The sequence below is a fragment of the Emys orbicularis genome, chromosome 7 (genome assembly GCF_028017835.1).
Source record: "Emys orbicularis isolate rEmyOrb1 chromosome 7, rEmyOrb1.hap1, whole genome shotgun sequence".
In the NCBI taxonomy this organism is placed as follows: domain Eukaryota; kingdom Metazoa; phylum Chordata; order Testudines; family Emydidae; genus Emys; species Emys orbicularis.
This window is the reverse complement of record NC_088689.1, coordinates 86,099,015-86,120,862: the sequence shown is the minus strand read 5'-3', so window position 1 is coordinate 86,120,862 and position 21,848 is coordinate 86,099,015. Positions and strand designations below refer to the sequence as shown.

The 21,848-nt window shown below is 47.4% G+C and overlaps 1 non-coding gene across 1 annotated transcript; it reads right to left on the bottom strand.

Moving 5' to 3' along the window:
• Window positions 1-20,958: 20,958 nt before the first annotated feature.
• On the bottom strand, window positions 20,959-21,061 carry LOC135882001 (U6 spliceosomal RNA). The gene has a single exon (XR_010561559.1). It is a non-coding gene; the product is annotated as a U6 spliceosomal RNA (small nuclear RNA).
• Window positions 21,062-21,848: the final 787 nt, after the last annotated feature.

The window sequence follows — 21,848 nt, the reverse complement described above, 5'->3', positions numbered from 1 at the left end:
TTGTTCCGCTCCGGCCGCCCTGTAGGGGGCGGTGGCGCGGAGAACCAGAGCGCCCTGCAGGGCAGTCCTCTTCCTTCCCTCCCCGCCGACCGAAGCGGAGCCCTCGCGGCAGGAGGCGGTGCAGCGGGAGGGGCCACGTGGCAGCGCCCCTGCTGTAGCCCTGGCCACCCCCTTCTCTCTCTCTCCCGCCCGCTCCTCCCTCTCCTCCCCCCAGCCGGTCCCCCTGCACCCGCGCTCCGGCCACGCCGCAGGTTTGTTTTTTGTTTTTTGTTTTTTGCTTGGAGCGGCCAAAAAGCCAGAGCCGGCCCTGCCCCGTGCACCGCCTCTCTCTTCAAGCAAACATTAGCTGTGGGCGTTCCAAAGGGAGCCCCCCTGCCTGCCTCTACTCATTCACAGCAAACAGTAGCTGTATTTGGTTTTTTGATAATCAGCTCCCGGAGCCTCGGAGTTCACAACAAAACAAGGAGAGGAAGCGTCACTTAAAAGGATTATGGGGAGTTTCCGGAGGTCAATCACTGCGTAATAAGGTTACTCCCCATTTACACTGGAGCACCAGTGTCTCAGCCACTCCGCACCAGCTGTTAATTCTCTCGGGGAGGTGGAGTACCTGCAGCGCTGTAGCCACGGAGATACAGCGCTGTAAGTGCCTTGCCAGTGTGGACGGGGAGTGAGTTACAGCGCTGGGGGAGGCTTTATTGCGCTGTAACTCGCAAGTGTAGCCAAGGCCTAAGATAGGTTTCAGAGTGGTAGCCGTGTTAGTCTGTATCAGCAAAAATCATGCATCTGATGAATTGGATTCTAGCCCATGAAAGCTTATGCCTAAATAAATTGGTTAGTCTCTAAGGTGCCACAAGGACTCCTCGTTGTTTTTACCTCAGATAGCGCAGCAGCTTAAGAGCAGAGCCAGAGAAACCAGGTCTCCTGACCCCCAATCCGGTGCCCGCCCCACTGTCTGCTTTACTCTGGGGAGTGGAGGCCATCTCTGAGGCCAGGTCTACACTACCGCGGTAGTTCGACAGCTGGCAATCGAACTTCCGGGTTCGATTTATCGCGTCTGGTCTGGACGCGATAAATCGATCCCGGAAGCGCTCGCCGTCGACTGCGGTACTCCAGCTCGGCGAGAGGAGTACCGCGGAGTCGACGGGGAGCCTGCCTGCCGCGTGTGGACCGCGTCTGAACCGCGGTAAGTTCGAACTAAGGTATGTCGACTTCAGCTACGTTATTCACGTAGCTGAAGTTGCGTACCTTAGTTCAAATTTGGGGGTTAGTGTAGACCAGGCCTGAGAGGGATTTCCCTTCCTACCTCTGCTCTGGATGGATGTGTCAGGTGGGTTTCAGTCTCAGAAAGGAGGTCTGCTGGTAGTTAGGGGACCACCTGTAGGCATTGTCAGCAGCCTGTAGTGCGAGCCAAAGAGGCTGAGGAGGATTGGGGCAGGGGCATGTGCAAGGGGGGGCAAGGAGGGGCATAGGCCCCCCAGTAATAGGGCACAGAACGCCTCCAGCCCCAGGGCCTTGGAGCGGGGGAGGGAAGAGTGAGCTCCTGCCAGAGCCGGGGAGAGGGAGGGAAGAATGAGCTCCTGCCAGGGCGGGGGAGGGGGGGCACAGACCCCGAAAAGGGGTCAAAGTAAAATTTCTGCACACCCCCCTGGAGTGGGGAGAAGGGTGTGGCCAGGCTAGACCCTGAAGGACGGTAAGGGTTACAGAAAGGCTCGAACAAGGGGGAAATGGCACAGCTCCATGGGGAGGGGCAGGTGGGATATGTCAAGCCAGGCTCTGACTCAGGTTTGAGCCCAAGCCCCCCTTCCGTCCACACACAAATCAGTCTGACTCGGGTCCACAAGCACTCAGGACCCCAGTCTTATGACCCCGCTGGGGGGTGCGTCAGAGCCAGAGTCCCAATGCGACTCGGGTCCAAGCCCTGTAATTTTGCAGTGTGGACGCAGCTCAAGCCGCAGAGCTGAATCTGAAGGTCTGGACGCGTTAGCCCGGCTGAGAGAGCTGGGGCCAGCAATTGTAAACCTAGGTTTAAAGCATAGTGTGACCATGCCAGCACAGGCTTGGAAACAGTGTCCACAAGCCCGGGTCCCCCAGACCCAGGCGTGGTGTGCAGTGTAGACATACCTGGAGACACCATCCAGGGAACTATCATGAAGCAGCCTCCATAGTAAGCCCTCAGAGCAGGGATTTGGGAAGGGAGGGTGTCTGGCCAAGGGAGGACAGCGGTGTGGCCAGTGGGTCCAGGGCTATATGGATTCACTGGCCTACCCCTTCCAGGGAAAGGCTGGGCAGCACCTCCCCAATACCACTCCCTGGGGCCACAGTAGCAGCCATCAAGGAATGCAAAGGAGCTCTGCCCCCTGTCTCCAGGCTGCGTGGGAGGACTCTGCTTCCAGCACACCCAGCCCTTGCCCAGCTCCCCTGGGTACAGCCTGCTTCACTTGGGCCCTGTGCCGACACCGGGATTTGATCCTAAGCCCTCACACCACTTCTCTACTAAGCCAGCCCAAGCTTCTGAACTAGCTGAGAGGAATCTGGTACTGTTAAGAGGCTAAAGCTGCCACCTCGGCTTTCCTCCAAGGGGAAAGCACAGTCGTGTGGCTTGTGCTTAGACTGGGAGCTCATTGGTACAGAGCAGCTTTTCATTGTGTGTGTACAGCACCTAGCACAGCAGGTGCCACCCAATGGGCTGTAACCGCTACCACGCCACAACTGCTGATGATTTTGGAAATGAAGGCATCCAGCTGCTCCTTCTTTCCCCCTCAGAAGGACACAGCCAGATTCAGCAAGCCAAGTCCCACTGGTTCACGATATGTCCAGCCACAGACTCTGTGTCACCTTTTCCTCCCATGGGAAACACACCAGCAAGCTCTGGCATCTGCTACAGAGGAGCAACAGCATTTCACTTTGGGGCTGAATCAGAGATTTCCTCTTGTCCTTTCCCTGATCTAACAACCTTTGGCATTGAACAACTGAAAAGCTGGCCCTCATCCTCTGGTAAGCCGCAACTAAACAGGGACATGACACACTTACCCAGTGTGGTACACACTCCCCCACAACAGGGAAGGCTTGTCCTGACTATTTGAAGTCCACATATCCTCATAGGGACCACCACTACCCCATTGCAGCTTATCAGCAGGGATGTAACCCTGAATCAGAGCACAGGCCTCTACCACTGAAGTTAAGAAACAACTATATTAGCTGGTAGCAGTAGCAGGCTTTTATCCACAAGACACTTGGTCAGCATGTTACACACATGCAATGCAGAAAATATTTTTAAAAATGTTAGACTGTGTCAATTATATTTATTTACACTAGTTTTTCATATCTCTTCACTCATCTGGCCTGGCTGACAGAATATAACTAATAAAATCTTAGAAACTTCTAAACCTTACCTAACTTAACTTGCCTATATATAATAAACTATGTCTGTCAAGTGTTGTGAAATGCTTGGCTGAAATATGCCAGAAGTGCAAAATATTATTATTTAAAAGCAATTTGGTGGGATAGGATAGACATTGGGTCCGATTCTCAGCTGATTTCAATGGAGCTATGCTGGTCTATGCCAGCTGATGATCTGGCCCATTATTTCAATGTAAAATTAGATTTGCCATATATATCCTCATATATTTAAAATTACTTTTGTTAATTCAAATGGTGTCATTTAAACAAAATATTATTGTTATTTATCTTGCACAGTAACTGAAGTTGTCATGCCACTCAAAAAAAATTATTTTCACATGCTAAACTTTTTTTTATATAAGAATGGAAAACTAAAATCAAAGCGAAATCTCAACGCTTATGAAACAAGGAATGCAAATTAAGGCCCAGAACCCACAAACACTAATATATGTTTGTATCCGTATTCATGTGAGTAGTCCCACTGATTTCAACAGATCTCCTCAGGTAAGTAAAGTTATGCACATATTTAAACATTCAGAGGATCAGGGCCTATGTAGTGGTTCTGTGCAAACTGGACTACGAGTGCATACTAGGGTTGCCAATTTTGGTTGGACGTGTTCCTGGTGATTTAATCACATGACATAATCTTTAATTCCTGGAGACTCCAGGCCAATCCTGGAGGGTTGGCAACCCTAGTGCATACAGGAAAACACAGTAGGCCAGTTTCTGCTTTCTCTTATACTGGTGTGGGCCCAGAGTAACTCCATTGATGACTGCTACTCTGGATTTATATTGGAGAAACTGAAAGCAGACACTGGCTCAGTGCAACTATCTTCCTAAACTATTGCACAACACTTAGGACCTTTGAAAACAAAGCACCCTTTTGCAAACACAAAAATGAAAGCAAATTAATTAGACAGAAGATGCAGAACACTATGAACTCTAACCCAGTGGTTCTCAAACTTTTTTTTTTGCGAACCAGTTGAAAATTGCCGAGGGTCTCTGCGGACCACTTCATGGTGTTTCCAAAAGTTGTTTGTACCGTTAGCTAACTATTGTAAAGTGCTTTGGATAAAAGCGCTATATAAAAAAACCTTAATAATAATTAACCTTTTTTGTTCTACAGATAAAAGCACACAACTCATATTTTAATATCAGTAGTCTTAGCTTTCTAATGCAATGGATGTGCCCTCTCTCCCCCACTGCGGCAGCCCCCGAGCTGAGTCTGGAAAGGAGGAGGGTTTCTCCCTCTCTCTCCTGCTGCGGCAGCCCCCGAGCTGGGACTGGGAAGGAGGGGGATCTCTCCCTCTCTCCCCCACCACAGCAGCCACAGAGCTGAGGCTGGGAAGGAGGGCCATCTATCCCCGGCAGCCGCAGCCCTGGAGCTGGGGAAAGTCACCTCTTTCTCTGGTTGCCGCAGCCCTGCACATCCCAAATTCCCCCCACCCCCACTTCTCACCCCACTGCCCCCTCCCACTTACCCTCTATTCCCCCCAAAGCCACCACCTCACCTTACATGTGAGTCTTCTCCAGGGTCCAGGCACCTAATTAGTGGAGCCACGCCTGCATGGCTCCACTACTCAGGTGGGTGGCCCTTCATTCTCTCATGTGCGGCCACCCAGGCTCGCACCTTAGAGGGAACTATCCGTGGACCACCTGAATGGAGCTTGCAGACCACAGGTGGTCCGCGGACCACCGTTTGAAAACCTCTGCTCTAACCCATAACCACGACAATCAGAACAAGTCAAAGTGCATCGTCCATGCCAAGAGTTGTAAATCACTGTGTAACCCCCAAGGAGATTACCTGATTCCTGGGGCTCTGTCTGCTGGCAGCTCAGGGAGAGGCACACTGTCCCTGGTAGGGAGGGGGAGCCAAGGCAGACTCAGAGTCTGCCCAGCAACCAATAGGGAGTGAGATGCCCTTCCCAGGGAGTTTAGGAAAGGGGAGAAGCCATTTTTGAGTCAGGCTGGAGCCAGCCAGGGCAAGGGCAGGACTGGCTGTGTGGGGAGCTGGTGAGTCCCAGGCCTGCATGCAGGGCCAGTGTAACCACTAGGCGAACTAGGCAGCTACCTAGGGTGCCAAGATTTGGGGTCGCCAAAAAGCAGTGCCCCCCAAAAAAATTTTACACTACCAGTGGAGTCACATCTTACGTGGGGGTTAGGGTCTAAGAAGGTCAGCGCATAAGAGGAAAATCACGTATAGTGAAAATTACTATAAAGTACAGTACACACAGTATACACAGTATAAACTAGAACAGGGGTCCTCAACCTACGACACAGGTGCCAAAGGTGGCACACAACCTGATTTATTTTTAATGGCAGGCTGCGGGTCCCAGACACCGCTGAGCCTGCTGCCGGCCTGGGGTTCCATTCACTCAGCCAGCAGCGGGCTGAGCGGGGCCGGCAGCGGGCTGAGCTGACCGGCGGCCGGGACCCCAGCTGGCAGGAGCCGGCGGATGGAACCCCAGACCGTCAGCGGGCTGAGCAGGGCCAGCGGCCGGGACCCCAGACCAGCAGCAGGCTGAGCTGCTCAGCCTGCTGCCGGTCTGAGGTTCTGTCCGCTGGCTCCTGCCAGCCGGGGTCCCAGCCGCCGGCTCCGCTCAGCCTCCTGCCAGCCTGGGTGAACGGAACCCCAGGCCGGCAGGAGGCTAAGCAGGGCCGACGGCCAGGACCCTGACTGGCAAGGGGCCGGCAGCCGGAACCCCAGACCATCAGCGGGCTGAGCCGGGCCAGCGGCCAGGACCCCAGACCGGCAGTGGGCTGAGCTGCTCAGCCCGCTGCCGGTCTGGGGTTCCGTCCACTGGCTCCTGCCACGCGTGCCGTAGGTTGAGGAGCCTTGTTCTAGTGTATACAGTGTATACTGTACTAGTAGGTTGAGGACCCCTGTTCTAGTGTATACAGTGTAAACTGTGTATACTGTGTGTACTGTACTTTATGGTAATTTTCACTATACGTGATTTTCCTCTTACGCGCTGACCTTAGAACCTAACCCCCGTGTAAGATGTGACTCCACTGTATTCATTTTTGAAAGTTTATAATAAGCGATGCTCCGGGGGGAGGGGAGAGGGAGGGAGGGCACAAGGTGGAAGTTTCGCCTAGGGTGCAAAATATCCTTGCACCGGCCCTGCCTGCATGCAGGGTTCTCCCTGAGAACTGGCCTCTAGAGACCTGAAAGCAAGATCCCTCAACTGGGCTTTTCCCTCTCCACTGATGACTCCCAGTTTGTAGAGTTTTGCTGGGAAACTTCCCCAGCCAGGCTGAGTTAGCCCTCCAGCTCCCTAGGTGAAACCAGTCACCAAATGGTCAGCTCTGCTCTGGCTGCTAGTCCAGGGCTGCTGCCTGCTGTGAGTGTGTCTGGACGCTGGGCTAGGAAACTGGAGTTTGGATTTTAGTACAGTTGTGTAATCTGCACCTTGAGCCCTGCACCCCTTTGTGGTGAGGGGAAATCCTGGGACCGAAGCAGCCTGACTCCTGCCTGAAGAGGATCCCTGCCAGCGGAGATCAGCCCCTCTGCAGTGACTGAGGAGTCCAGTCATCTCTGAACCTGAGGATCATTCATGGAGTTTGTGAGTGCACCATCTTTTAGTTAGTCAGGGAACTTGTTTTGGGGACCCCCTACTCCCTGAACTGTGTCCTCAAGCCAGGGAGTAAGGGTTTGGGGATTTTATAACCTGGTGCATATTAAACCTGTGGAGGGACTTACCACCTCCTCCTACTTGTGAGTCCTTTGGGCTGTACTGAATCCAGTCAGCCACACTGCTAGACCACTGCAGAGAAGAATTTTGTGCTCATAGGTCATCAAGGGCCCCAACAAATTATGCGTACCGATGGGACACTAATCTTACATTTGCTACATCAGGTCACGTGACTGGGGAAAGTCACGGGTATTATCAGCGTGGGCAGCAGTGACCCTAAAATAGTGTTTTACCCTGTTATGTTATATTTGTCTCCTGTTTAATATCATTATTGTGTTGAATATATTGTATGTGTTTGTGTTATTTCTTGGAAGTCTCCAACTATCTAGCAAGTAAGTGGGGATTACCCTGTGGTTAGAATTTTCCTCCCAAGCTGCCCTGGTGACCCTGCCAGGAAGGAGCAAGGGGGTTGGAGGCACCACCAAATAAATTCATAGGAAAAAATAAAGAAGATACACCCTGCTGAGTGGGTGGCGGGATCCAGAAGAACCCAGACCTGTCCATCAACACCTGTAAGCAGATTGGCATTAAAGAAGGTAACCGGGTGGAGAGGGGGCACTACAATTGTGAGATCAGAAGTAACTCAAATCACCAACCCTTACTCTACAACTAATTTGCATGTAACAATTTCATTGGCTGCATGAGGGAGACTGCACAGATGGTGGCTTGCTTGGTCCAATTGCTACATCCATGTGACTGCACCAGCTACAAGTAAAGCCCATAAGAGGGCAGATTCAGATCTCAGTTACACCAGTGTAAACATGGAGTTGTTCTGCTGAAGTCAATAGACTTCACATTCACACCAGTGCAACTCAGAACAGAGTCTAGACCTTACATTGCAAAAGCCTGTATTGTGTGCCCATATTCTGGCTGGGACCAGCCCTGTGTCCAACTGCCCATTGGACAATCTGCTTCTTACTAAAGGACAGGTAAGAATAACCTGCAGAGGGGCTGTGTAGAGAAGCCATGGTTCAAATCACATGCAGGTAAATATGTGGATCATGTGTTCTGACCATGGGCCATGTCCCATAATGCCTCCCTGTAGCTCTTCAGTTCAGAGAGCCTGCTGGGTGTCTTTCTGCCATATTTCAGATGGGTTAGGATAGGGGCTAGCCATCCTCTGCCCTATGCTCCATCTGTTGGCCAGGGGCTGTCTGTCTATTCACAGTGCCAGGCAGAATCTGACCCAACACTGTGACTTGTTAATGGCCCATAGAAACAGTTACACTGAATCACTTTGTTTTAAGAGCCTTGCAAGTCACTTAATTCCTGCATTAGATCTGCCCTTCCCCACTCTGGCTAGGAAAGCATAATCAGTTCCAGGAACAGGAGAAGACCATTGGGCTGACATATGCTTAGTTATTCTGTTTTGTTTACTTAAACTTTTCCTCCATTCTTCTCTCCCTACTGTATCTTTCCAGCCTTTTCCATTCACAAACCCGCCCAATTCTTTCTTGCGCCATTCACTCTCCAAGTTCTTTCAGTAACTAGAGGCCAAATTTGTCCTGGTGCAACCAGGCACAACTCCAGTGAAATCAACACCAGGCTGCTTTCACTTACACCAGGGCTGCATTTTGCCCTTTGTGCTCCCAGCCAGTTTGAAGAGCTTGATTGGCTGTTGCATCAGTCACACTGGATTTCATAACCTTAGACATTTCAATGGGAGTGACTCATTCCCTCTTGGAGTGTATAATATGTATGAGCAAAGATGATTAACTTTTGCTGAATGGGATGATTTCTGGAATGGGAACTGGTGTTAATTAGGAACAGATCTCAGGCTTTCACAATCTCTGTTTTTAATGACTTTCTATATATATATATATATATATATATATATATATATATATATATATATATATATATATATATATATATATATATTTTAAATTCGATTTGCTTTTTAGCCCAGACTTGATGTTAATGCTAAAGTTAAATTCTCTTGTCATCTCAGCTTAGAAAGGAACAACGGAGACTCAGAGTTAAGGCTTCAGATTTTGATAGCCCCTGACATTGCCAACTCTCGTGATTTCATTGCAAGTCTCATGATATTTGCAGAAGAATCTCAGCTTTCATTTGAAAAAGAAGTTTTTAGCCCTCGTGGTTGCAGGGAAAAGCCTTTAAGATGTGAAGCAAGTAAATCCTGAAGACTCAGGAAGCAGAAGATACATTTAAAGAACCAAAACTACATCTTTTATAAAAATATCACAGGATTGTTAAACCAATCTCACAATTTTGGGGGCATCTGGCTCTTGAATGTTTGAGTTTTACCAGCTCTTGTTGGCCTGCAAGCCAGTACTATCCCATGGTGATTTGTCTCATGTTCCAGCTTCGAAGCCTCTATTTTATTTTATTTTTAAAAGTCTCTTGTTATTATGGATGCAAACGAAGCCTTCAAGATGTAGGCAAAGTGTAAACCGATTCAATGCTGTCTCATCTGCCTAGGTCTGCAGAGCTGTGAATGGCTTCTGGTCGCTTTAAGGGGGTGTTGACTCTAGAGCCTAATAGCAAGAGTTTAAAAGGCAATGTTGTTAGCTATTTCACTGCTGATCATAAGAACATAAGAATGGCCATACTGGGTCAGACCACAGGTCCATCCAGCCCAGTATCCTGTCTGCCGACCATGGCCAATGCCAGGTGCCCCAGAGGGAGTGAACCTAACAGGTAATGATCAAGTGATCTCTCTCCTGCAGTCCACCTGCACCCTCTGACAAACAGAGGCTAGGGACACCATTCCTTACCCATCCTGGCTAATAGCCATTAATGGACTTAACCTCCATGAATTTATCTAGTTCTCTTTTAAACCCTGTTATAGTCCTAGCCTTCACAACCTCCTCAGGCAAGGAGTTCCACAGATTGACTGTGCGCTGTGTGAAGAACTTCCTTTTATTTGTTTTAGACCTGCTGCCCATTAATTTCATTTGGTGACCCCTAGTTCTTGTATTATGGGAACAAGTAAATAACTTTTCCTTATTCACTTTCTCCACACCACTCATGATTTTATATATCTTTATCATATCCCCCCTTAGTCTCCTCTTTTCCAAGCTGAAAAGTCCTAGCCTCTTTAATCTCTCCTCATATGGGACCCGTTCCAAACCCCTAATCATTTTAGTTGCCCTTCTCTGAACCTTTTCTAGTGCCAGTATATCTTTTATGAGATAAGGAGACCACCTCTGTACGCAATATTCAAGATGTGGGCGTACCATGGATTTATATAAGGGCAAGAAGATATTCTTATTCTCTATCCCTTTTTTAATGATTCGTAACATCCTGTTTGCTTTTTTGACTGCCGCTGCACACTGCGTGGATATCTTCAGAGAACTATCCACGATGACTCCAAGATATCTTTTCCAGATTAGTTGTAGCTAAATTAGCCCCCATCATATTGTATGTATAGTTGGGGTTATTTTTTCCAATGTGCATTACTTTACATTTATCCACATTAAATTTCATTTGCTATTTTGTTGCCCAATCACTTAGTTTTGTGAGATCTTTTTGAAGTGCTTCACAGTCTGCTTTGGTCTTAACTATCTTGAGGAGTTTAGTATCATCTGCAAACTTTGCCACCTCACTGTTTACCCCTTTCTCCAGATCATTTATGAATAAGTTGAATAGGATTGGTCCTAGGACTGACCCTTGGGGAACACCACTAGTTACCCCTCTCCATTCTGTAAATTTACCATTTAGTCCTACTCTTTGTTCCTTGTCTTTTAACCAGTTCTCAGTCCATGAAAGGATCTTCCCTCTTATCCCATGACAACTTAATTTACGAAGCATATAAGAAAAAATAGAGGGGCACCTACATTAGAAAGTTCTGCACAATCTACTGTGAATGGCAACAGTAGTGGGTGGAGTCTGGGAGAATATCAGCACTTTTCTTTTTCCAGCTTGTCCCATGCTGCTATTTTCGGGTAACCAGATGTCCCCATTTTATAGGGACAGTCCCTATTTTTGGGTCTTTTTCTTATATAGGCTCCTATTACCCTCCACCCCCATCCCGATTTTTCACACTTGCTGTCTGGTCACCCTATGCTATTTCTGGCTATTGTCAATGATGTAAAAAGCTGTTGTTCTTATAATTATTATTATTATACCGCTACCTCGATATAACGCTGTCCTCGGGAGCCAAAAAATCTTACCACATTATAGGTGAAACCGCGTTATATCGAACTTGCTTTGATCCGCCAGAGTGCGCAGCCCCGCCCCCCCGGAGCGCTGCTTTACCACATTATATCCGAATTCATATTATATCGGGTTGCTTTATATTGAGGTAAAGGTGTATTATTTGCATTGCAGTAATCCCTAGGAGTTCCAGTCCTGGGCTAAGAGTCCACTGTGCCAGGTGCTGTACAAACACACAACAAAAAGGCTGTCTCTGCCCCAAGGAGCTAACTGACCTTCTCTATTGCAATCCCCGTCCCTGTCTCAGTGATTAATTCAGGTCTCGTGCCTCTGCATTGGGGCATTCCACCTCTCATTAAGGTCCGGACACTCTAACCCAGAGCGGAACATGGGAACACATCAATAAAGACTTTGCCTCTTTGTGGGTGATGACTAACCTACCTCATTTTCTAGGGAATTCAGAGGAGGTGCACTGGTCCTCTAGACACTTACTTCAAAGTACTTTACAAAGGAGCTGCAAGCGTCGTCAGCCTCATTTTACAGGAGTGCAGTGACGAGGCACAAAGGTTAAGTGACAAGGCCGCAGTCATGCAGGGAGTTGGTAGCAGAAAGAACACAAGCCTCCTTGAATCCTGGCCTGATGCACTGGATCACGCTGCCTCCTCCATGGAGGGATAGTCTTCAGACCTCTCAATAGGGCACCTTTCAACAACATAAGATATTATTGGAATGGGGATGCTTGCAAGTCCTTAGTTGCAACAATGCTGTTGGCCAAGTCTCTTTGTAGCCTCTATTATACTCATCTTGGCATTTTCTTCCAGAGCATTATTTACCTGAGAATTGTCGGAGAAAAACAGAGTTCTCACTCTCAGGCTAAGAAATATCTCTGAATACAGCCTCTAACTGTTAACCAAAAAGAACCTGGCGGTTGTGTACATTGATGTAGGAAGTAGCTACATCTTTGGAGTTTTGCTGGGTTTCCGCGCCCCCCTCCCTAGCTATTTTCTTGCTCTTCAGCTTGCTCACTTTTCTAAAAATGTCTGAGAGAGCAACTGGCTCCAAGGCTATTTCCATAACAATGGGTGCGTTTCACGGCTTCTGCAAAAAACAAGCAATAGGCGCACTGCAAATCTGGTGGTGGAGTGTGTGTGTGATTTTAAAAATAGCATTTAACGGATCTGAACACTCTTGAAACTTGTTTGATAACTAGCCCTGGAGACTGAAGTCCCCTGTTTATTCCCGTACACAGGCAGTGGCATCCATAATACTCAGCGGGCAGTGATCAGTCCTGTGCAACTCCAGCTAAAGCAATGAGGTTGCATGGGTGTGGAAGGCCCAAGACTATTTGGCCTTTATGGATAAAAATGCCTTGTAATAGACATAGGAGAATAGCAAGTGTTTCAGGATGGCCCAGTAAGCAGCAGAGATAATCTTCCAGCAAACTGGTGCCTATTTAGCGTCTCAGTCTTTAGCCATCAGCAAATACAGCCACTGAGCTCTGAAAAGGTGTCCTTCAAAGGAAGAGAAACTCAGCAGACGCCGGGCCAAGGGCAAAATGGGTGTAAAGACTAAACTGTCCTCTTTGCCCCTCAGGCAGTTCCTGCAGCTCAGTCAGGATTCAATTTGGCTCCGATCCTGGGCCACGCTCCAGCAGCTCTGTGCTGCTCCGCCTGTGCAAAGGGCCATTATCCCAGTGAACATAAGACTGGCCATACTGGACCAGATCAGTGGTCCTTCTAGCCCTGTATCTTGTCTTCTGACGGTGGCCAATCGCAGATGCTTCAGAGGGAATTAACAGAACAGGAGTCAACTTGCTGCGCTCAGGGGTGTGAAAACGCCCCCCCCCCGCGAGCGCCACGCTGTAAAGCGCCAGTGTAATCAGAGCCTGAAGCGCTGCACGCTCGCTCGCAGCGCTGCAAGCTATTCCCCTCAGAGAGGTGGAGTACATAGAGCGCTGCGAGAGAGCTCTCGTAGCGCTGGCGGCGTGACTATACTCGCGCTTCACTGCGCGGCCGCGGCAGCGCTGGGAAGTCCCGAGTGTAGCCAAGGCCTTACACAGGCTAAAGATCTTAGCCTGGGACCATCACTTCTCACAGTTCAGTCTTTGTTCCTCAGGTGTCTTCAGGTGTGTTGTTGTAGGGAGAGTGAGGACCTGCCATGTTGTCATTGTCCCTCTTTTATACCTTCCCCCCACTTGCTGGAAAAAATTTTCACTGTGACCTGGGTCAAACAGTTCCCATTGTGTAGTGCTATCTCTGAGAGGTTTCTATTGCAGGCAGTTCCTTGGGTAATCCTTATGCTTGTGCGCATTTCTTCAATAAGCCACTAACATTGTTTGGCCTCATCGAACATAGCACATTTGAAATACAGAGACATGGTCAATATTCCCAGCTTCAGATACAAAAACGATACATGCATACATATTGGTTACACACATTCAGTAAATTATAACCTTTCCAATGATATCTTACAAGACCCATCTTGCATAAAGTACATCTCAGTTATGTCATATTCATATCATACGCATATTTTCATAAAGAATATGGAGTGAAACATCACAATATGTTTCCAATTATATGTTTCCATCTTTAAACCTGTTTTTTCAGCCAATTGCAGCTCAATTTTATTATGTGTCTGGCTGGACCTTGATATATGCATTGTCAGCCACCCAGACACAAATTTCATTGCATTGCACACACAAAAAGGGGATTTTAAATGGAATAAACTATATATTTTTAAAAATAAAACAAAACCCTAGACAGGGGGTTGGTTGTCTTCATAGATTTTTCTTTTTTAAACTCTCCCTTGAAACAAAATTAATCTGAACACAAAGTTTTTTTTAAAGAGAATTAGATACAGCAAAGCACCAAATCAAATGCTTAATTTCAAGCACATGTTTAAGTCCAAATCAAAATGGTATAAAAACTCAGGCAGCTAGTCCCTCCCATTGCCCATCATTCTGCAGCTACACTGTTATTGTTAGCGAGTTAGCACAGATGTGTCTAGCTGATCTGGAAATTACAGCTCCAGTGAGGACATAGCCGGAGTCCGTGTGAGTTCACTCCAGGATCCCACCACTGATCTTGGGGTCTTGCTTTCCGGGGCAAAAATCCAACAGCCACAGAAGTTAAGAGCATAGCTTCTCATTTGTGCTTCCCATGAATTTCACATACACTTTCCCCTCTCGTTCAAGTCTCGTGCATGTTACACATTATTTCCCATTCTTCATTTAGCCCCTCTAAGGACAGATACATTCAGACGCACGCAAATCATTCCAGTCTTTCAATGCTAAGCACTTCCCTGCTTGTTACACTTTCTCGTGACTTTGCATAAACAAGGCCTGACTGTAACTGGTGGGTGTGTGTTATAGGGCCCCCTCTGTGCGATCCATGGAGGGTAGGATTTGTCACAAAGCACTGGCTCTAGCAGCTCATGCTCTGAGGTCCTTGGTGTATTGGCCAAGAAGGCAGCCATCACAAGAGCATTTGTTGAAATTACTAGATCCCCTGCTTTGTCCCCCATCCCTCTGGTCTGCAAGGACACAGAGCTCTGGTATATAATTTCACAGGCAAAGAGGGGAAATTTTAGTGGGAGTCATGTTATAATATCAGCACATATCACTGGGGTGGAGGTGGCTAAGCCATCAGCAAAGCAAAGGAAAGAGGAAACCTTGTCCCATTTCCTCTCCTTTTGAGCAGAAAAACTGATTGTATTACAATAGTGCCTATAGACCCTCCAATGGAAAGCAGGGCCCCTATTATGCTAGGCACTGTACAGACACAGTGAGAGACTGTGTGCCTTGAAGCACTTATGACTTAAACAGACCGGGCCTAAGGGAAACAGAAGCAGAATAACTTGTCCACTTTCCCATACCAGGTGAGTGGAAGAGAGGGGACTAGAATCCAGGTCTTCTGGGTCCAAAGCCAGGGCTTTATCCACTACATCACACTGCCACTTATAGGACTGGCTGATGTGACACACTGTGGCATATAGATGCAAGAAATAACACTTCAAGCAGGGGATGCAGATGCACTTAAGTAAAGGCCATAGAAACTAGACAGCCTGTCCGCCTATTTATCAAAGCACCTGCAGCCCCCATTTCAAGTCAGGGGAAACAATTAGAAATACACAAGAACAAATGGATATAAACTGGCCATCAGGAAGTTTAGACTTGAAATTAGACAATGGTTTCTAACCATCAGAGGAGTGAACTTCTGGAACAGCCTTCCCAGGGGAGCAGTGGGGGCAAAAGACATATCTGGCTTCAAGACTAAGCTTGATACGTTTATGGAGGGGATGGTATGATGGGATAACCTAATTTTGGCAATTAATTGGTGTTTGACTATTAGCGGTAAATATGCCCAACGGCCTGTGATGGGATGTTAGATGGGGTGGGATCTGAGTTACTACAGAGAATTCTTCCTGGGTGTCTGGCTGGTAAGTCTTGCCCATATGCTCAGGGTTTAGCTGATTGCCATATTTGGGGTCGGGAAGGAATTTTCCCTCAGGGCAGATTGACAGAGGCCCTGGGGGTTTTTCGCCTGCCTCTGCAGCGTGGAGCACAGGGGTCACTTGCTGGAGGATTCTCTACACCTTGAAGTCTTTAAACCACGATTTGAGGACGTCAATAGCTCAGACGTAGGTTAGGGGTTTGATACAGGAGTGGCGGATAAGATTCTGTGGCCTGCGTTGTGCAGGAGGTCATAATGGTCCCTTCTGACCTTAAAGTCTATGATCCTATAATACTGTGCTAAATGAGGATGCTTGAAGTAGATAATCTCAAACAATTCCTTTCTAGGAGCTGCCTACTCAGTTGTAACCTAAAGACCTTGAGAGATGGAAACAGCCAAAGCTACATGGGCAAAAGGCGGCTAGATATGCTGCATAATGAAGAATGAGCTGGAGATGGTGAATATGACAACTCTGTAGCTATTCATTCTACATACAGATGAACCCACTGCTTACGTATTTCATGACCGATCCTGCCCACCCTGCCTGATTTTGGTGAGTGCAGCGGGCTGGAAGAGTGATCTAGAATGAGGCTCTCTCCGTCACACCCTCTAGGACAGCCCAGATTTATCAGTGTATTGGAAAGCCGAGTGCAAGGTGATGGGTTTATTGGCTTCAGCCCATGCCTCTCACTGCAAAGTGGAAGGCTGCAGCAGAGCTGACCTCTATGGAATGAATTATGGGAGTGTTAATATGTGAGACTCAGGAAAAAACTGATCAATATAAAGGGGAAAATTAGCCACACCGTACATGTACGGGCAAGGATATCCCGGAGAAACTTCCCAAACGTGCAGATTGGGATAAGGAATAAACAGCCCGATACGGGGTTTTCTGCTTTCAACTTAACTGCCACAAGACAACATTGACACGCACACATGCCTAGTGCAACTATAATGCAGACCCCGCCTCTCCAACACCCTCGATCCTGGGCAATAATCATCAGAACACTTTGCAGTTGCTTTTAGCCTTCTTAAAGGTGGGTGAAATATCTCCCCTCCCCCCCTTTTACAGATGGAGAAACTGAGGCAAACAGAGGTGATATGCCATGCTTAAGGTCCACAACAGGTCAGTTGCGTAACCCGGAATAGAACGCAGGTCTCCGCTTCACTTGGTGATAGCTTGAGTGTCCCTGTTCACACACACAAACCCCTGACTTGAGCGCAGGGGTTCTAGTAACACAAGAGGGCTGGCAAGACCGGGGGGTATAGGCCAAAGCCTGAGAGAGCTCAGTTCATTGGCTAACATAACCACTCTACTGTGGCCGGAGAATAGGTTCCCAACACAACACTCAAGGGACGCTAGGCCTCTGATGCCCCAGGGCCATCTTTTCTTGTTGTCCACCCATTCCCTGATTCTGGACTGGAAATCAACGACCAAGCCAGTTCGGTGTTCAACCCCCACATTCTCTTGCAGCTTCCAGTACCAGGAACTGCATTTCTCTAGTGGGCTGCACCACGCTGCCATCCTAACACCACACCCCAGAGAGGAGAATGAATGAAAAGCAAGCCACACAAAAGCTGGAGTTCCACATTCATACTTAAAACTACATAAACCGAGCCCTCTATAGCTTTGGCATCAGAGGAGACCAGAACCTTGAAAATCAAGCCCATTTTCACCCTATACAAATTGGACTTCTGAATGAAAGTGCCCCCATGGAGCTATATACTCCCCAAAAAAATGAGGAAAAGAGATCAATTTGCGCAGTTACCGATCTCTCTGTGGCCACACCTGTTCACAATCAGCCAAGTCACCCTGTAGAAGAGCTGTCATTCAGTTGAAGCAATAGGTAAAACAAGGCAAATCCGGTAACCTCCCTTTGGGAATTCCAAGCATGGGCATGCAGTATTACAGTGGCACAGTGCTCAGCTGTGCCAGATCAAGGAATTGATAAGAACCTGGTCTTTGGATTTCCTCATTTGGTTCCCCTCACCTGATGTTTGCGGGAGTTTACATCCAAAAATAAGTCAAACCCAGCCCAGAAAATTTCACCTAGTTTACAATCTGTGGGAATTTTAACTTCACTTGCAATGATTATTCATACCAGGAGCTGTGCCAGGAAAACATATCTGTTTATACAATCAGGAAACAGAAATGATATTGTGTTACTTATGACCAATCGCAATGAAGCAACACAGCTCCCAGGTGGGATATTGCGGTTTGAATAGCAAGCCACATAGTAAACACAAAAATTACCCAAAAATTGCTCAATAATGTCCATTAGTGAATAAATTCAAGGAAATCATCTGCTCACAGCCATCCTGAGAGAAGGAGAAGAGATCAGATAAGAGAAGAGATCAGATATCAGGAAAAAACTTTCTTTCGGGGTAGTTAAGCACTGGAATAAATTTCCCAGGGTGGCTGTGGAATCTCCATCATTGGACTTTTTTAAGAGCAGGTTAGACAAACACCTGTCAGGGATAGTCTAGATAATATTTAGTCCTGCCATGAGTGCAGGAGACTGGACCAGAAGACCTCTCGAGGTCCCTTCCAATCCTACGATTTTATGATTCTATAAATTATTACAAATTATTTGCTCACTCTAAGCATTATGCACTTTAACACATGAATATACCCAATATCAATGGCTTTCATTCAAAAACTAAAGGCCAAGGTTTTCAGAAATGCCTAGAGATTTTGAGTGACTATGCTGAGACACTTCCTGAAAATCAGTCCCCTGGAGATCCCTGAAGCGGGGTCCCCAAAATCTTGGCCAAAGACATTTCTTTGCTTCCTGCAGTTCCAAACTGAATTAAACAAAATTCTGGAGCAGCTATTCACAAAAAGGGCAGATCTTTTGCTGGTGTATTAATGACGCTATGACAACTGACACTAGCTGAGGCTCTGCCTTGGACTGTTTTCACCCTTTAGACAGATTAGATGGGCCTTTCATACTGTTTTATTACTAATAAGAACAATACTAACTTAATCTTAAAGACATCTATCGGCGCATGCAGCAGTCCAAATGCTGAAACACATAAACTGCCTCTCCTTCTGCTCCATGCTAGCAAAGCTGTTCCATATTTAGCTCAGAATCCAGCTATTCCACATTTGACCAACTGTTCTCTGTGGTGTCATCTTTGTTTGTTTATCCCCAAACTGTTCTCTGAAATTCTGGGTCTAAAAAAACAACAACAGGCCTTTTTTTTTTTTTTTTTTTAAAGACAAGAAAAATAAAAAGCAAGAGCGGCTGTACAGCTGCCAGTGTGTTTTCCCGTGGGGCAGAAATCTCCATCTCCCCATTTCACAGATAAAGGAAATCAGGGACAGAGATTAAGGGACTTTTCCAAGGTCTCATATAAGCCAGTGACAGAGCCAAGACTAGAAGTCAGGTCTCTTGATTCCCAGGCCAGCATGTCATTCCCAGGATCACACTGCCGCCTCCTTCCTGCTGATTGCTTTTAGCTTTCTGACATCATCTAATCAGGCCAGGTTGCACATGCACACATTTTAGGTCATACACTGACCAGCTCCCATAAGAGCCCTGACTCCAGTGTCGACTATGGGAACATGTCAGATGCCACTACAAGCCGAGCATTCAGCTAGCAGATCATCTGAGGAAGTCTGGAGTGTCCTGAAAGGCTGAAGAAGATCTCAGGGCACGTTCCATTACACCAGGGATGATGGATCCAGTGCCTTGGAGGTAATCAACACATCACAGTCTATTTAGCACATGACATTGCAAGTCACAGAAAAATACAGAGGGAGGGGCAGGCAATACAGCCCCTGGCTAGAAAGTTATGAAACACAGAGCCAGGAGGCAAAGGGAGAGGGGAGCAGGGCCGGCTCCAGGGTTTTGGCCGCCCCAAGCAGCCAAACAAGCAAACAAACAAAAAAAAAGCCGCGATCACAATCGTGATCTGCGGCGGCAATTCGGCGGGAGGTCCTTCGCTCCGAGCAGGAGTGAGGGACCGTCCGCCGAATTGCCGCCGAATAGCTGGACGTGCCGCCCCTCTCCGAAGTGGCCACCCCAAGCACCTGCTTGGTAAGCTGGTGCCTGGAGCCGGCCCTGGAGGGGAGCCTTCCGGATCAACCACTGGGCAAGTCACTGTGGTATTTGGGCAGCTTCCCCAGCAGCAGCCTGGGTACAGATGTTTTCTCCCATGCAGATCATTTTTCGTGAGGCCGACAGACATCGTTTGGTTCCCTGGTACGAGAGGCAGCTGTAATCACTTGTCCTTTCTCACACACATGTCCTGGAGGCTTCTCATTAAAAACTTCCACATCTGTTCCTGGTTTGCTATTTGTCTGAAGATATTCCTGCTATGCCAGAGAATGTGCAGCAAAAGGTCAGGTGACATCTCAAGAGAGAGGGGGCCTCAAGATTTAGCCCTGTGGATGGCAGGTGAAGCAGTAGCAGGAGTTATTATATAGAACAGTCCATGATGGACATCAATAGGGTGTTGATATCAACAGCCCACCATGTTGCTGCTCAAAAATGGTCGCACACAACTCCTTGAGCAGTCAGGAGGGGAAGAAAACGGGCACAAAGAAGTCATTACTTCACCCTGGCCTCTCTGGGTAATTAATCCACAGCGCTAGGGGGCTCTGAAGACAGGTGGGGTGGGTAAATTAGAAAGAGAAATGGAGTGTGGGGGAGAGAGAGAGGATCCTGGAGATTTAAACATGGAGGTAACAAGCAAACATTACTTTCCTACCTGCCCCACCACCGGTGGTGGGGAAACTAGGAAGCTGCCTCTCTGTATCCCTTCTTGCAAACCCACATTCCAACAACTCGGCTGCTAGGTGCATTTTTAGCTGCTGAGTGGTCCCAGCCCCCACCCCGCCCCCATCTTATGGAGTGAGGAGTTCTTTTTTGGTTTGCTTTGCCAGTGGGAGAGCGATCTACAACAGACAAGATGGAAGATGTTCTAATTTGGGTTTCCTATGATTTTTATAATTAGGTTTAGGCAAGGTTGGATGTATATGGCACAATCATCTGTTAGCTTGGTTCTGTCTACTCCCCTTCCCCCACCCCAAAGGGTTTTCATGAGACTGTAGTAATGTCTACTGTGCTCTGGAGCTAGATATCTTAAGTATTTAGATCAAATTGCAGCTTGGGTAATTTTCACCCAGAATAACACAGGGCCAAATTCTGTGGTCCTCAATTGAGTAAAGTTCCCACTCCAGTAATTGCAGTGGCCAAATCCATCTGGGGAGAGAGATGCTGGGAGAGACTGCTAAAGGCTAGACCAAGAGTTTTCTCTCAGCTGTGGCCACAATGCATTGTAGGGGAGTGAAGGAACTTATGACCCCCACGAATTTGTGTGTCATCTTTGCGCAGGTGCCATGCTAATCTTCTCTGTATCATTCCAATTTTAGTATATCACCCTAGGCAAGCACATAAGACAAGTCACAATTTCCCCCTGCACATTCCCCCTCAAAGCTGTACTTATAAGGGAGAAAAAACCCAGTTCGTCGTTAATGTCAAATAGATTTAGTTTAAAAATAAACCATCTTGTTGCGAATACATTTCATAACACTTCTGTCAAGAAAGGGGTTCATGATGAATGCCTTTATCATTGCGAAAGATCTCACTTCCTCAGTGCTCTCCAGCTTGTGTTACAACAAGTGCTGCTTGGGCAACGCAGTTCATTACCATACTTCCCTAAACTCAGTATCTGTGGTACAGATCTTCTTACTCAACACTTCAGAGTGACTCATTGGAGAGCAGTCACACCATGTCTGGTTAATCAAGGACAGGTTTCTAGTTTCCCAGGCTGCTGCTTTGGGCCTGTATCTGAAGGTATGTTGTTGGGTGTAGTCCTCCCTCTCCTTGGTTTCAAGCGGGATGTATTCTTTTATGGAGAAAGAAAGTTAAAATATAAAATAACCCCTTTATATAAAATCACCTCCATCTATTGAGAGGGGGCATCCAAACTATGGTTCATTGGTTCTGTTCAAGCTGTGGTTTTAGGAAGATCAGTAGTTTTCTGTCTGAAGAGAAGATAGGATGACCAGACAGCAAATGTGAAAAATCGGGACAGGGGGTGGGAGGGTAATAGGAGCCTATGTAAGAAAAAGACCCAAAAATCGGGACTGTCCCTATAAAATCGGGACATCTGGTCACCCTAAGAGAAGAGGACAAAGGACTAAATTCTGCCCTTAGTTACACTCTTACAACAGATG